The 13831-nt window shown below is 45.0% G+C and overlaps 1 long non-coding RNA gene across 1 annotated transcript; it reads left to right on the top strand.

Moving 5' to 3' along the window:
- Positions 1-373: 373 nt before the first annotated feature.
- Positions 374-9092, top strand: LOC137478357 (uncharacterized). Its single transcript, XR_011001524.1, has 3 exons — positions 374-683; positions 1477-1581; positions 8544-9092. It is a non-coding gene; the product is annotated as an uncharacterized lncRNA (long non-coding RNA).
- Positions 9093-13831: the final 4739 nt, after the last annotated feature.

The following is a 13831-nucleotide window of genomic DNA, read 5'->3' as shown; positions in this document are numbered from 1 at the left end:
ACTCTGAGCACTGCAGTGACAAGGCAGCGTGATTTCACCTGCTATTGAGCAGTGCCCCAGTGTGCACCTGAAGTGACAGCTTCAATAAACATAGAGAGTAACCAAGGGCCTTGAAGTTCTTTGAGATTCAGAAATGTGTTGGTCTGCTTTAGAGATTTTACCCTGAGCAGCCATTAGTAATTTCCATGGACTGTCTTTGGGGCAAGCATTGTTCCAGTTCGGTGCTCCTTATTTTGTAGTGCTGACTACAAATTCTTCCTTTTTATTTTGGGCACTTATTTAGTATTAAGAAACTTCCTGGTCCCAGGCCTCTCACTAAAGGTGTTCCTTACATGAGTGACACAAATTACTGTTGGTTTCCCATTGGCCATGAATTTGGACTTTTCATTAGGAACTGCCTCAAAAGCAGCGCTTGCTTTAATCAGCTCTTGTCTGGTTGTTTGGAAAGGCTTGCAAGGTTGACTGGCTTTCTCAACTTGATCTGTGCTCACAGTAATGAGGTATCAGGCTAATGAGACCACTGCCATTACAATTACCAGCTTATTAAATCCTAATTAGGGACCCAATGCTGCCGGGTGCTGAGTGCTGGTTGTAAGCAGCTGGATGTTTTCCTGTTCCCGTTTTTGATCTCCAGTTGAAGAGCAGCACTTGAAGAGCATTGAGGCTCCCTGTGCACGCATCAGGTCTGTTTCAATGCTAATAGGGTAATTGACTCTAATGATGTTGGCTGGTGTGTAATGGTCAGAGCTGCCTTTCCCTCCCCCAGCAGCCCAGCATCCATGTCGTTGTTAAATGGGCTGTGATTCACATGGCAGAAGGCTGCAGGATGCTGAAGGACAATATTTCCTATATAATGTTCTGTGCCAGGTTGTTTTCTGCACATTCATGCACTGGCAAAAGGAGTTTCAACTTTATTGTTCATCAGTGCCAATTAACTGCAAACTCAATGTTAGGCAGACATGCTTCCTCCTGAATAAACAACTCAATTCTGTCCTCCCGAGGCTGGAGAAATTTAAATGTGCAGCGTCTCTTTTGGAATCTAATTTCCACCTGACCTTCCCACTGCCTGCTCTCTGTTCTGTGGCAGTTATTGAGCTGAGCAGGTCGTGTCAGTACAGCTGCAGGGCACTTTCCCAAGTGCATTGCAGAGCATCTCTTGCCTGCCAAAGGCTGCTTGTTTTGCTGTTGTTTCTGCCAGGGCAAGATTGTATGAGCTCTTCTTGATTTTCGTCTCGTGGAGATGAAATTTTAGGCTCACCTTTGCCAGCCTGTGTAGTTCTGCTGTTCCTGGCAAGTGAGGCTTTGCAGGATGTGAAGCTTTTCAGCTCAGTCTGAAAGCAGTGGCTGCTCCCAGGTTTGGAGAGGCTTGGACTGTGCTCCCTTCTCACCCTTCAACCCCAAATTCTAAGCTTAGGGCGTGCCTTAAAACTGAAACATGAAGGTACAAATGCATCTTGCAACACATTCTCTGACTAGAAGCCAGGTGGATTCCTCCAGGTCTGCCAGGGCTCCAGTCACATTCTCTGTGGAAAGTGCCCAGATGGCACAGAACCCACATCCTGCTTTTTACTGCTTCTTTTAGTGAGTATTGGTCAATTTGTTGTCCCTGGGAGGAAAATGCTCGCTTGTATCTCAATCCCATTCCTCATTAGCAACCCTGCTAATGAAATCCCAGTAATGATGTGGACTGCTAAAAGTTCTGCCTCGTCCAACCTGGCCTGGAATGTTTCAGGGATGGGGCATCCACCACCTCTCTTGTCCCCTCCTGAGCACTTCTGTAAAGGCAGCAGGGGGAAAGCTGGGCTTTAAGTACTCCGGCTTAGTCCTAGTGATCCTGTATACTTGGCTAAGAGCTTTCCTTGTTTCTGTTCTGGGGCATCTCTTTTTGCTCTTAAAATGGACTTCGGCTTATGAAAGAGACTGATCCAGAAAGAATAAATTCTGAGTCTGGGGTGCCAGCCCCACATGTCAGCCTGTTCTCACCTTGTTCCATGGGAAAATCACTGTCCCAGAGTAAAATCACTGGCCTTAGAGCCATGAGACACCAGTTGATAAGATAATATTTTCTATTTTTTCAAGCAGGCAGATGATCTGCAGACGATGTGGGTTTTGTCTGCTTTGCTCCAAAACAAAGGAGAACACCCCGGGTGTGAAATGGGCTGAGCACTAAATGAACGAGCTGATTCTGGCAGGGCTGGGGCATGAAATTGTTACCCAGCTCTGCTCGTGGATGTCACGGCTGTCAGCTCTGCAGCTGAGTCACAGATGTGATTGAGTACCTGGGCAATGCTGGCTCTGCTCCCCACCAGGAGCTCAGGCCCTCAATTATGTGAAATTTGGCTGTTCCTCACCTAACTCCTCTGCCACCACCCCTGAACACAGACCTTCCTTTCTGCGCTGTCTGATCAGCTTCTCACACTCTTATCTATCACCTCCAGCCATTTCTGGTGTCACATCCAGGAGCTCTTTTACATCTTCCCCACTTTCCTTAATCCCAGGCAAGGCCCTCGTAGCAGTCACCCAAGAAACACAAAGATACAGGTGTGATGGAGCCTTTTGCTGCCACAAGTGAACAAAACGAGTTCCTTTTTGCTGTAGAGAGAAGCAGCACCCCATCCCTAGAGTTTTTCATGGCATCCCTTTGTGGGTCACTGTTGGAATTTGAAAATTTGAACGTCTACAGGAGGAGCAAAAGTAAAACTCCTCACAAAAAGGCCACAAGAAGTTTATAATGTTTGTATCTGGGATGCTGTTGTTCATCCAGGAGTTTTAAAGAAATGTCTGGAGTCTTCCAAAACAGCCCTGGGTCTAGTGATTAGACCCAGAAGAAATGATCAGCTGGATTTTGAAGCCTTCAGCCTCACGGAGACATGTACTTATTTGTGTTGCTCTGAATCCCGGAGAAAAGCTGAGGAGTCTGTTAGGCAGTGCACAAAGCTCCGGAAGATGTGAATCTGTGATATCAATCTCTTAATTACAGCGGTTGAATTTCCTGAAACCTTTATTCTCTGGCATAACTTCATGGAAAGATCCTGGTTGCAATTAACCTTTAAATGCTTAGGCAATTGCAAGGATGCTGAATCCTTTAATGCATTAAGAGATTAGGAATGCCTTTCGATGGCAGGAATTCAGTTTCTGGGCTCTCTGGGAATGGGTCATTTCCATTGTCTCTCCTCTATTGAGATGTTGTGCTGTAGCAGCTCCTTTGTTCGCATTCATTTCCCCCAGGTCTGCACTGTCACACCTTCATCTGTGCCCTCGGGCTTCTTGCTGTAGCCAAGGTAAAACCATCTAAAGTCAAGGTAAAACCATCTAAAGTCAAGGTAAAACCATCTAAAGTCGTGCCTGAATGCCTGCTGTTCAGGACAGGCTTCAGGAAAATCGGTGGGCTTTGTTTTTTATTGTTGTCAAGTGTTTCTATGCAAAGACAGACTCCAGAATCCCAAAAAGGCGCTGAACCACAGACAGCTGAGGGTGCTGCATCCCTGCCCTGTGAACAGCAGACACCGCAGACTTCACCTGTACCGTGCCTAAAAGTTCTTAAAAGACTCCATTTTTTACTTGAAGGAAGGCTATTTACAGCTTGGCATCTTGCACTGGCTCGTTCGGGATTACATTCACTAAAATAAATATTCCTAAACTTCTCCAGTTTTCCAGCAATTTGACTACAACACTTATTTGTGTCACACTGTTTCTTCCTGGCCGGGGTATTCTGTTCAAGCCATTAATTGAAAGCAGGAGTCCTTGGAGATACCTGTTGCTGTGTGAATGGCATGTGAATGGCTTTTACACCTCTTTGTGCATCCATTCAAATGGAAAACAATAATTTTCACTATCTTGCACGTAGGATATGAAGTTTAATTTATCACTGGAATCACTCTGAGGTGATTGATTCTGGGACCAGGAAAAAAATGTGATTTTGCTGCACGTTTAGGAAATTGGTAGCTGTGATTTACAGATCCTTAACAGGCTCTCTGAATAAAAGAAAATTTTTCATGTTGGTGGTGAAGACGCCTCTGGGATAACAGCGCAGAAAGAGAAAAGGGTAATGAGAAGTTGTAGTGATTGATAACTGCAGGAATTTTGATCAGATTAGGGCAATTACTGATGGGATGATGGTCATTAGTACTTTGTTTTTCACGCTGAGATGAATTGCTAGAAAGCAAAGAAGTGTGCTGAGATGAACAGGAGCCATTCAGCGTTTTGGGGGTTTTTTGTTGGTTTTTTTTTTTTTTTTTTTTTTTTTTTTGCTAATCACGATACAAACTAGACGGCAAGAGGCTGGCAGAGGTGGGTGAGTGAGCAGGGAAGCAGTGTGTGGGAGCAGGGAGGGGATGTGGTGCCTGTGCAGGCTGCTGCTGGTGGGAGCACCCATGGGCAGGGTCACCATCCGGGTGCTTAAAATGAAGGAGAAAAAGTCAAGTGTGGGCAGAAAGGAACCAGACACGAGAAAACAGCCTGGAAGAGTCAAGCAGACATGCCTGTTTATCTAATGGAAATACTGACTTGATTAGAGCAAGCTAAACCCTTGGAGATGATTCTTGGTGATAAAAGGGCTTTTTTGTATAGCAACAGAAGTGGCAGAGAGTGGGACTGATTAGAAGTGAAGCTGGATGAATTAGGAGCAATTTCTTTTCATGATATTAACTGCAGGAAGAAGCTGCTGGGTGGGTCACAGGTGACATATCCAGATGTCTCCACGTCTAGACTGGCTCACTGTTAAGAACTCCATCTTTTGCCACATTGTACCTCAGTCAGCTGCAGACTTTGCTGTTTGCAGCACAGGCAGGCTGGAGCTACATGTGAGGGTGTTTCTGGAGCCTCTGTGTGTTCATCCCCCTGCTCCACCATGCGCTCTGTGTGACCCTTGTTAATGGACTGGCCTGGGGAACAGATTTGCTGTGGCAAACCCAGTCCTTGGGCTTTAAAACATCCCCCAGCCCAGGGGGCCAGAGCCAGGTAGGGCAGAAATCACCTACAGCTGAGCTTGGTCCTGCCCACAGATCCTACTGAAGGAAAACATTTCCAAGAGGAGCTAGAGATGCTTTAGTTAAAAATTCCTGTGGGAGCCCTTCAGTGAGTTTTAAAGCTGGCACGTTCCAGGTTTCTGCATAGGTTCACAGGTGTAGTGAAACTCCCACAGCCATCATGTGAACCCTAATTAATGAGCTGTGTCACACGGGTGAGGCCTCTAGGGCTGTTGTGGAATCAGATGTTGATCCTTTAAGGAGAACTTCCTGTTACTGATGTGGATGCTGATAATTCTGATCCTGAGGTAGAGGAGATGAGCTCAGCCCATTGCAGCTGGCTGGGAGCGAAGGCTGTGCTGAGGGGGAGGATGAGCTGCACTGACATTTACATTGGCAGTGCCCAGCGTGCTTGTGGACAGACCCAGGTCGGTGGCACCGATGAAATCAAGCTCTGGTACCACTGCCTTCACAATACACATGTTGGGGAATGAAGTCAGTCATGGCATGCCCCCTGTGAGGCAGAGGAGCCAGCTCAGCAGTCCCTGTGCTGGGAATGGGGGGATGTGAAGAGTCCTGTGGCCTGGGCAAGGGTCTGTCTCCAGCCCTGAGGAGTTTCTCTGGGCTGTGGGACTTGGAGACAGGTTTATCATCACTCACTTCTTTCAGTAGGAAGCCCTCTGTGCTCTGTGAGGTCTGCACTGCTTTCCTGAGCTGGAGATCCAGGGCTGCTGCCCCTTCCCTGGGTGCAGCCCTGGTGAGGTGCTCGGCATCTGGGGGTGATGCTGGAAGCAGGGTGGGTGCTCGTGCAGATCCACTGGGTTCAGCAGGGGAAGCAATGGCAGCAGCAAGCCTGTAACCAGTGCCTGCCTTGGCTCTGCTGGGAGGAGGGGATTCATTCATCTTCACTTTAGAGAGGATTCCTCAAGAGAGGAGGAAGACACTCAGAGCAACCAAAGAGCGAACAGTGGACTCTGGGTGTGGAGGAGAATGAAAGACATCAGGTTTGATATTTGTTTGATTTGTGTTTTCCTTCCAGGCATCTGGTGTAAACGACAAGGGGAAAACAAATGGGCAATGACTCTGCATCTGGCTGTCTCTGTGCCTCCCATCCAGGTCTGCACTGCTCCAGTGAGCTCTTGAGCAACTGCAAACAGTGCATTCAAGATGTGCTGTTTGCTGAGCTGGGGAAGGCAACCAAGCTCAAAGCAAAGCCCCAGGTTAGCCTCCAGGTTTCATGGGTTTGTGCTTTGTGTTTGAGAAGATCAAACATCAGCTTGAGCCAAAGAGATGCAACGTCTCAGAAGTCCTGAGCCTGATATTGATGTTGTGTTCTTCTCCCTAGCAAAGCAAGCCAAGAAAAACTGGAGACTCCCTGAGTGGGAGGTCCAAATCCAAGCAATGGGTTTGACTGCTACCCTTCACGTGTGAGGGGAAGCATTTTCAAGCAGGGAGACTTGAGATAGTGAGCTGCTCCCTGATTCTGAGGTGATGGTCCAAGTTCACAGAATACTGGGAACATATCTCGCATTAAAATGTAGGTCTGGATTTGTAGGCGTTAATAAAAACCCCTGGTCTTATTAAAAACAAACAAGAAAAAGCCACGGCCTTTGTCAGTAAGAAATATCTCAGTCTGAAAGCAAGACAAATTGGTATTTTTGTAAATCCCACCAGGAGAAGTTGTACAGATTTATTCTTTTGCTTTGCATCTCATTTCAGTCTCATCCCTTTTGCATTTTTTGTGGACTGTTCCAGTTGCTTGGCTGTCCTGGGTGCTCTCTTGTCTTGCCCGTACACATCACCTGGGGAATCTTGCATGCAAAGAGCCTTTTTCCCTAATTTGACCCCACAGCCACATAGGTCTCTGGAAATGAGGTGGTGCAGCTGTGCATAAATCATCACCCAGGTTTGCCTGTAATGTGCCAGTGGCTGATCTGACACTGTTCCAGCACAGAGCTCCTTTGTGGGTGTTTCCTTCAGCTGGGGGCATCTGAGGGTGGCACCAAACAGCTCAGGGAGGAACTGTTCCTCCTTGGGGCCATGGGGATGGGTGGGAGCTGGGTGGGGGGCAATGGGGCACCCCACCCCTGCAGGGGCTCTGGCACCATCCCTCCCTTCTGGAGTGCTCCAAGGAGCTGTGCCTGCACCGTGAGACCCATCCTCTCCTCCTGCACAGGAATAACCCAGCAGCTTGGGAAGAGCTTCTGCTGCCTCTTGACTCTTTATCTGTTCAAGAAAGACACCACCTCCTCCTCCTTCTCCTCCTCCTCCTCTGGAATTGCTGAAGTGGCAGCATGGCATCGCATTTCCAGGCTTGGCCAACACCACCCACCTGCTGCTTTGGGTCTCACTGGGGATTTTGCTCCTTGGCTTTTGTGGTGAAGTGGCCAAGCCCTTCTCTCTCAGCAGTGGGTGCAGAGGGACCCACTGCGTGTCTGGACCACGCTGCAGACTGGAGTTAGCTCCTGAAAAGGGGGTGAACAACAGAGAAGAGAGAGGGATTTGTGCTGCTGGTGCCAACAGCTCACCTTCGTGGTGACAGCAGTCACCTCCGTGGTGACAGCAGCTCCTCCTGCGCAGGGTGGGGCTGGTGCACAGTCCCTGCTGGATCCAGCATCCCTCCAGCCAAGGGAGAAGGCAGATGAGTACCTGCAGGGTGATGGATGGCCCGCAGCTTTGCGTGCAGGCTGTGACTGGCTCCTGCTGGAGGGGCAGATAAGGGCGGTGATTTGGAAATCACCAGGCATGTGAGTGTTAGCAGGGAATGCTGATCAGCCACGTGGCTTTCCGGACACTGCTTTGCTCCTAATCCCGAGTGGTTTTTGGATGGCACTGGTGATGGGGAATCTTAACTGGAATTTATATGGAACCTCGCTTCTCGGAAGAGGCTGAAAATCCCCAGCCCCCAAATTGCACGAATTCAGAGCAAGATTTGCTTTCATTTTTACATTAAATCATCATTACTTGTAAATGACCTTCCCTGACTTTGAGCTGTCACAAGGAGAAAATACATTTTCACCAGGCATGTGGATATGGAGTCAATTTCCACAACAGCAGGAAATCAGCCAGGACTTGTTTAGCTGCTGGAAACTTGCTTCTTCTGGAAACAGGAGAGTGAACGTTTCTGATCATCAGGCCTGAAGTCAGGCACAAACCAGTTCTTGGAATGCTGTACAGCTGCATTTGCTCTGAGATCTGCACTCTGTCTTGTTCTTGGCTGATGAGATGATTTGGGATGATGAATTTTCCTGTGGGACAGCAGCTCTGCTCCTGTCCAGTCTGAGCCAAGAAGGTAATACATTTAGGAACTAATCCATTTAGGTTGAAAATGTGATTCCAGAGGATTTTTGCTAAGTGCAGTCCCATTCTATGAGAGCAGGTGCAGTGCTCCTTCTCTCCCATATATGTCCCATATATCTATTTGCAAAGTCATTCTAAATATATTCATTTATTTTCATGAATGCTTGTCATTGCCTAAAGTGGGGTCAGCCAGGAGTGCACCCTTGTTAGATTACCTCTGTAACAACCCTACTGAGCAGCAGATGAATATTTTAATAATCTGTTTAATGATTGCAGGAGACTCCACTGGCTTGCCAGGTTTTATCTTGAAGGGTTCAACAGAGGCAACTGACCCCAAAAAATCAATGTGCACTGTGAATTTGGAGAAAGATTAGTGAATTGTTTCAGCTAGGGAGAGGGGAAAGTAATCACTTTGTTATTTGGAAGCACTGACTTATTTTTAAATTGAAATGTTGACTTTTATTGAACAGTTTCCCTTATTTAAACTTTGATCCAACAGCAAATGTTAGTAAATGGGTTTTAACAACCTTTCAAGTCAAACAATTTTGTAGACTGACTCCAAGCAGAATGTTCCTGTTTGCTTGTCTCAGTGATGACTTGAAAACAAAACTTTCTTGTTTTATTTGTTTGGACATGAACTGTTTTCCAAAGTTCACCCTGCAAACCCTGAAAAAAATCATTATTTACGAAGTTTTGGTCACTAATTGAAAAACAACATCATGTACTTTGGCTAAAGCAAATTTATTGCAAGTGCAATTTAAGAATAAAAGTATTGGTTTTACAATTAACCCTAGGTAGTTTTTACATTTCAAACTAATATATAGGGATACTTTGGTCATGACATATATTTTTCTTTAAGGTTACCTTAGAACCTTGAAACTGAACCTTTTTTTTGTTTGTTTTAGATTTTAATGTAGTTGATGAATTTGCCAGCATCTTTCAATGACCTTTAGAACTTGGATCTTTCCAGAACTGACTTAATTAAAGATGAGATGGAACCAAAGTGAATGCTTTATTGTTCCCTATTAAAATTCTCCTGAATTATTCAGCTGTCAGAGATGGAATGGAATTTGTCATTAAGTTATTCACTTAGATAATTAAAGGAACCTGCAGCTTCAGTAGAAATGAAAGCAGAAAAAGGCAGCAGGGTGCTGCACGTGTCAAGTTCACTTCCTGGCAGAATTCTTGGGATAATTTAATTGTCCACCCATAGGTTGAGAAGGGTCCACTGAATTTCTGCTTTTGATTTTTAAATCTATAATAGAGTATGCAAATTGAAGAACTCCCAACAGTGCCCAGCTCAGCTCTGCTCTGTGTGTTGAACCTGAAAGTTATTAAAAATAGAGGTTACAAGATCCAGTCCTTGGTGCTTCTGTTTTTCCAAGTGCACCCTGAAACGGTTTCCTGCCCTCATCATCACACTGAAAATCAATTGCAGGGAAATAAAAGAACATCTGGAAAGAAGAACACTGTGTGATACAGAGTCTTACGTGTGGGTGCCTGCTTTGCTGGGCACCAAGGGCTTTCTGGACCAGAATGTTTAATTCCTGTTGCTGTGGCTCACAATAACTGTGCTGGAAGAATGCTTTTTCCAGGGTGGGTACAATCTGCTGATGGCCATTAAGGGAGCCAAATTGGTTCCATGAAGCCATTTGCTATTCATAATTATTTTCACAACACCTGCTGGATTAATTTAAAAAGAAATATCCTGAAATGTGAGGAAAGCCTAACTATAGAGAATTCTGACTAATGGGGGAAGCAGAAGCTTGCAGTGCCCAGCCTGGACCTAGGGATGTTTTTTTGTCCATTTGTGATTTAGCAAATTCTGTAAGAAAGGCAATGGAGATGGTGAAAAATTGGGTGTTGAAGGGGATGTGATGGTGAAAGCATTTGTTAAAACCCCAAACCTATAGCCCTCAGCATTCCCTGCAGTCACTCTTAAACCTCCACTGTTTTGGTTTTCACAGTTGGCTGCAAATTAGATACCATGTCATAAATCCTGATCTGTTTATCATAGAGCATTTCCAAATGATGTGACCTTCATTTTAATGAGCTGGTCTTATGAAAACAGAAACTTATAAATTCAGTGCTCTCTTTGGGTTCCAGTGAGTGAATGCAGCACTAATTTCAAACTTCAGTGGCTTTTCTATTGCACCTGCAACTCTTAGATATTTCTTTTCCTGTCTGGCTGTGTTATTGTTCTGCCAGTGAGTGCTGGCTGTGCCAAGCGTGTATAAAAAGGATATATAATGCAAAAAAGGGTTATGCCTCTGGCTGTCACAACCACCTGGAAGGAGTCTGCAGTGAGGTACAGGTCAGTCACAAGTGACAGCACAAGAAATGGCCTGAAATTGTGACAGGGGAGGTTTAGATTGGGCAGCAGGAAAATTTTATTCACTGAAAGAGTTGTCAAGCACTGGAACAGGCTGCCCAGGACATTAAAGCAGTCACCATCCCTGGGGGGATTTAAAAGATGTCTAGATCTGGCTGGGACCACTCTGAAAGGTTTCATAGCCTTGCTGAAACATTTCCTTGCTGCTCCTCCAAGTCCATTTTTTCTAAGCCTGAAAACTAGTGTCTGGATTTCTCAAGGATTTCTACTATCTCCTCCCATAAAAATGTCTTAGTTCTTAATGCTATCAAGGTGAAAATAGATATTCTCTTGCATGGTGTTTGCAGTCACAGACTTAATTTCCAAATGTCTCCATAACTGCTTGGTCAAACAAGATTGGTGTGACATCAGAAAGCAATCCCAGCCTATATCTAAACTCATTTCATACCTACACATAGTGTTATATGATTTTTGAGGCTATCTTAATTAATTTTGCTTTTTTTTTTTTCCTTAAATGTTTTATTTAAGGGTTTTACGGTGAGCTAAGGAAAACAACAGATTTGTGGGTAGAGGTTTGCTGTGGAGTAACATCTGAAATCAGAGTAGAATAAAGTTTTAATAAATAACAACAAAGGAAATGAATTAATAAAGAGCATGAATGTTTAGGGAGAGCTCAAGGGACGAGGGAATGATGCTGATGGATCTTTTCTTCCAGCTTGCTCTAGGAAACAGAAATGCATTTCTATATCTGGACTGTAAGTCATGGGCTGTGCTGGCTAAAGAAGGATGTTTGTGTGGTTACTGCTCTAGTGTTCATTTTTTAACTCTTCTTCTTGGAAAAGGGGGTTTGTCTCTGTCCCTATGTGCCCCGCCTGCCCTCTGTCCCTCACCTAAAGGTGCAGCAGTTCACAGCCTGGGCTGAAGGTGCAGCGTCTGCACATCCTTATTTTCCAAGCAGCAAAAACATTACAGGGCATGAGCTGCCCTTTGTGCTCTGCAGACAGAGGAGTTTACTGCACAGAACTACCCTGGCTGTCACCCCTCTCAGCCAGAGCTGCTGTTGATCTCTGCTGTTGTCATCTGAGCTCTCAGAGTGTTGATTTCTCCTTGGGAGTGTTCTTGACCCACTGCTGGGTGACAATGCCAGCCTGAGACTCTCAGGTTCACATGGAGCACCTGGGGGACAACGGAGCTGCTCAGCTGGATAAAAAGAAACCATCTGAAAGTACTCCAGTGCTCTCTGTGTGCACCAAGAAGGACCAGGATCTGCACACAGCCAGAGAGGAGTGTGCAGAGCTGGCTGGTGGTAGTTATTCAGATAAACATCTCTGCCCTTTGAAAGGGCAGCATCAGCTGCCAGCAATCGCTCAGGAAAATGATGGTTTTAATGCCTGACAACGTTTATCCTCCCCTGTTATGTGTGCCAGAGTGACTTTTGTTTTTTTTAAACAGGTGCAAACTGGATTTTGGGACTACTGAGGGAGTTCTCCAGGTTTGGCAAAGAGGGAATTAAGTTGTAGGAGCTGTGATCCAGATAGTGGGAATGAGTTTGGTGGCAGTGGGATCTATCTGCTGTGCCTGGCAATCTGTGGGTTTGGACTTGCTTAAGAAATGCAAGGATATGGACTCAGGCTATTACATTCTGCACAGTCATGTGGCTCAATGGAACAGGCTGGAAGCTGGATTTTCTCTTTAATGGGTAACTCACAGTTTGGCTAAAATGTGACAACTTCAAGCAGAATAAAATTCTGAAAACAAATTTCAAACTAGTGGAAACCTTCTTATAAAATTGGCAGCTTCAATTGATTTTTAATGGTGGAAACCTTGGACATTTCTGGATGAAAATCTTGTAGGGAGAAAAACAAAAGTTCTCTGAGGGGTGAAAATGGGTCCATGGTTGCATTTTTTCCATGTTATCAAAGTGAATCTGCCATTGGATTACATTTTTGAAGGTGAATTATGGATGTTTACATATGGAACATAGGCCAGACACATCCCTAAGCTAGCAATAGAGGAAAACATTCATATTTTCCATGGGCTTGCAGTGGGAACTGTATTTTTTTTCACTTGCTCCTGCCATAAGGAATGGAGCTTTTAATTAAAATGACAAAGTCAGACTAGTCAGACTCCTGTTATCATATTTAAGGAGGGCTTTGGGGTGCTGTAAACATGGCAAGGTGATTTAACAGAAAAGTGCCTGACTTCCTAAGCTGTTCCTTTAGGTGTTCCAACATGCCTCTTGGGGTGTTTAACATCTCACTTGCTGCAGGACCAAAGGATGTGCTTTGTTCTGATATTTGTACAGCCTTTTGTATCCTGATAATTTGTTCATTATCCTCTTTTGATTCTAACCTCACTCACCCTCCTCATTTCAATTTGTGCTCTTCTGTGCTCCCCAAACCTCAGCAAACCCTGATCTTCATTGAGCCAAAGTGTTTTTAGGAAGAAATAGGAGCAAGACAAGTTTTTGAGAGTCCTGCAGTGAGGATTATGGTTGTTATGGTTACTAGATTAACCATACTGCTGCCACATCTGAGCTCATCCAGAGTCTGATCCCCACTGGAGGATGTGGAGTCCCACCCTACAAGATAAACCTTGGCAAACCAGTCCAACTATTTGTCACCATTCAGAAATAAAAAAGCCCCACAATTATCTCTCTTGCTGTTGTTACTTCAGGCTCTGTAGCTGCATCCATGGGCTCCAAGTGTGTTGGATGGGACAGGTGGTTGAAAAGACTCAGAAATTACTCTTCTCAGGACATGTATTATTTCTTAGTAAGTCCAAAGTGCAGAATGTGAAGGTTAAAGATTTAAAATATACAAATTCCACATAAGTATTCCCTTAGGAAAATATTTTTTTGTTGTTTTATAAAGAAATGCAGTGTGTTTCTGACCTGCACTCTTACCAGCATGGTTAAACGTGAGGCTTAGAGACAAACATGTTTGAGCAAGAATGATCCCCAGAGAAACATGCTTTTGGCAAAAGGATTCTTTTATGTTTCAGGTGGGACTAAAACAAGTTGGCTGCACGAGAACTGCTTGTGGAAAAGCTGTGTGGAGAGCAGGAGCTCTTGGACTGTAAATCTCAAAATGCTTGAAGACAGTGAGGAATTAAGACAGAGAAATGCAAACATGACTTCTGCTGTCTTTTCTCTTACTTACCTGACATAGGAAAATCCTCCTGTTCTGTCTGTCAGGACTGATCTGGGAGATGGATCAGTGTCCTTTGATCT

Source organism: Anomalospiza imberbis, chromosome 8, assembly GCF_031753505.1.
Source record: "Anomalospiza imberbis isolate Cuckoo-Finch-1a 21T00152 chromosome 8, ASM3175350v1, whole genome shotgun sequence".
NCBI classification, from domain to species: Eukaryota; Metazoa; Chordata; class Aves; order Passeriformes; family Viduidae; genus Anomalospiza; species Anomalospiza imberbis.
Note: the sequence above shows the minus strand (reverse complement) of the source record. Positions and strands in the feature narration are given on the sequence as shown.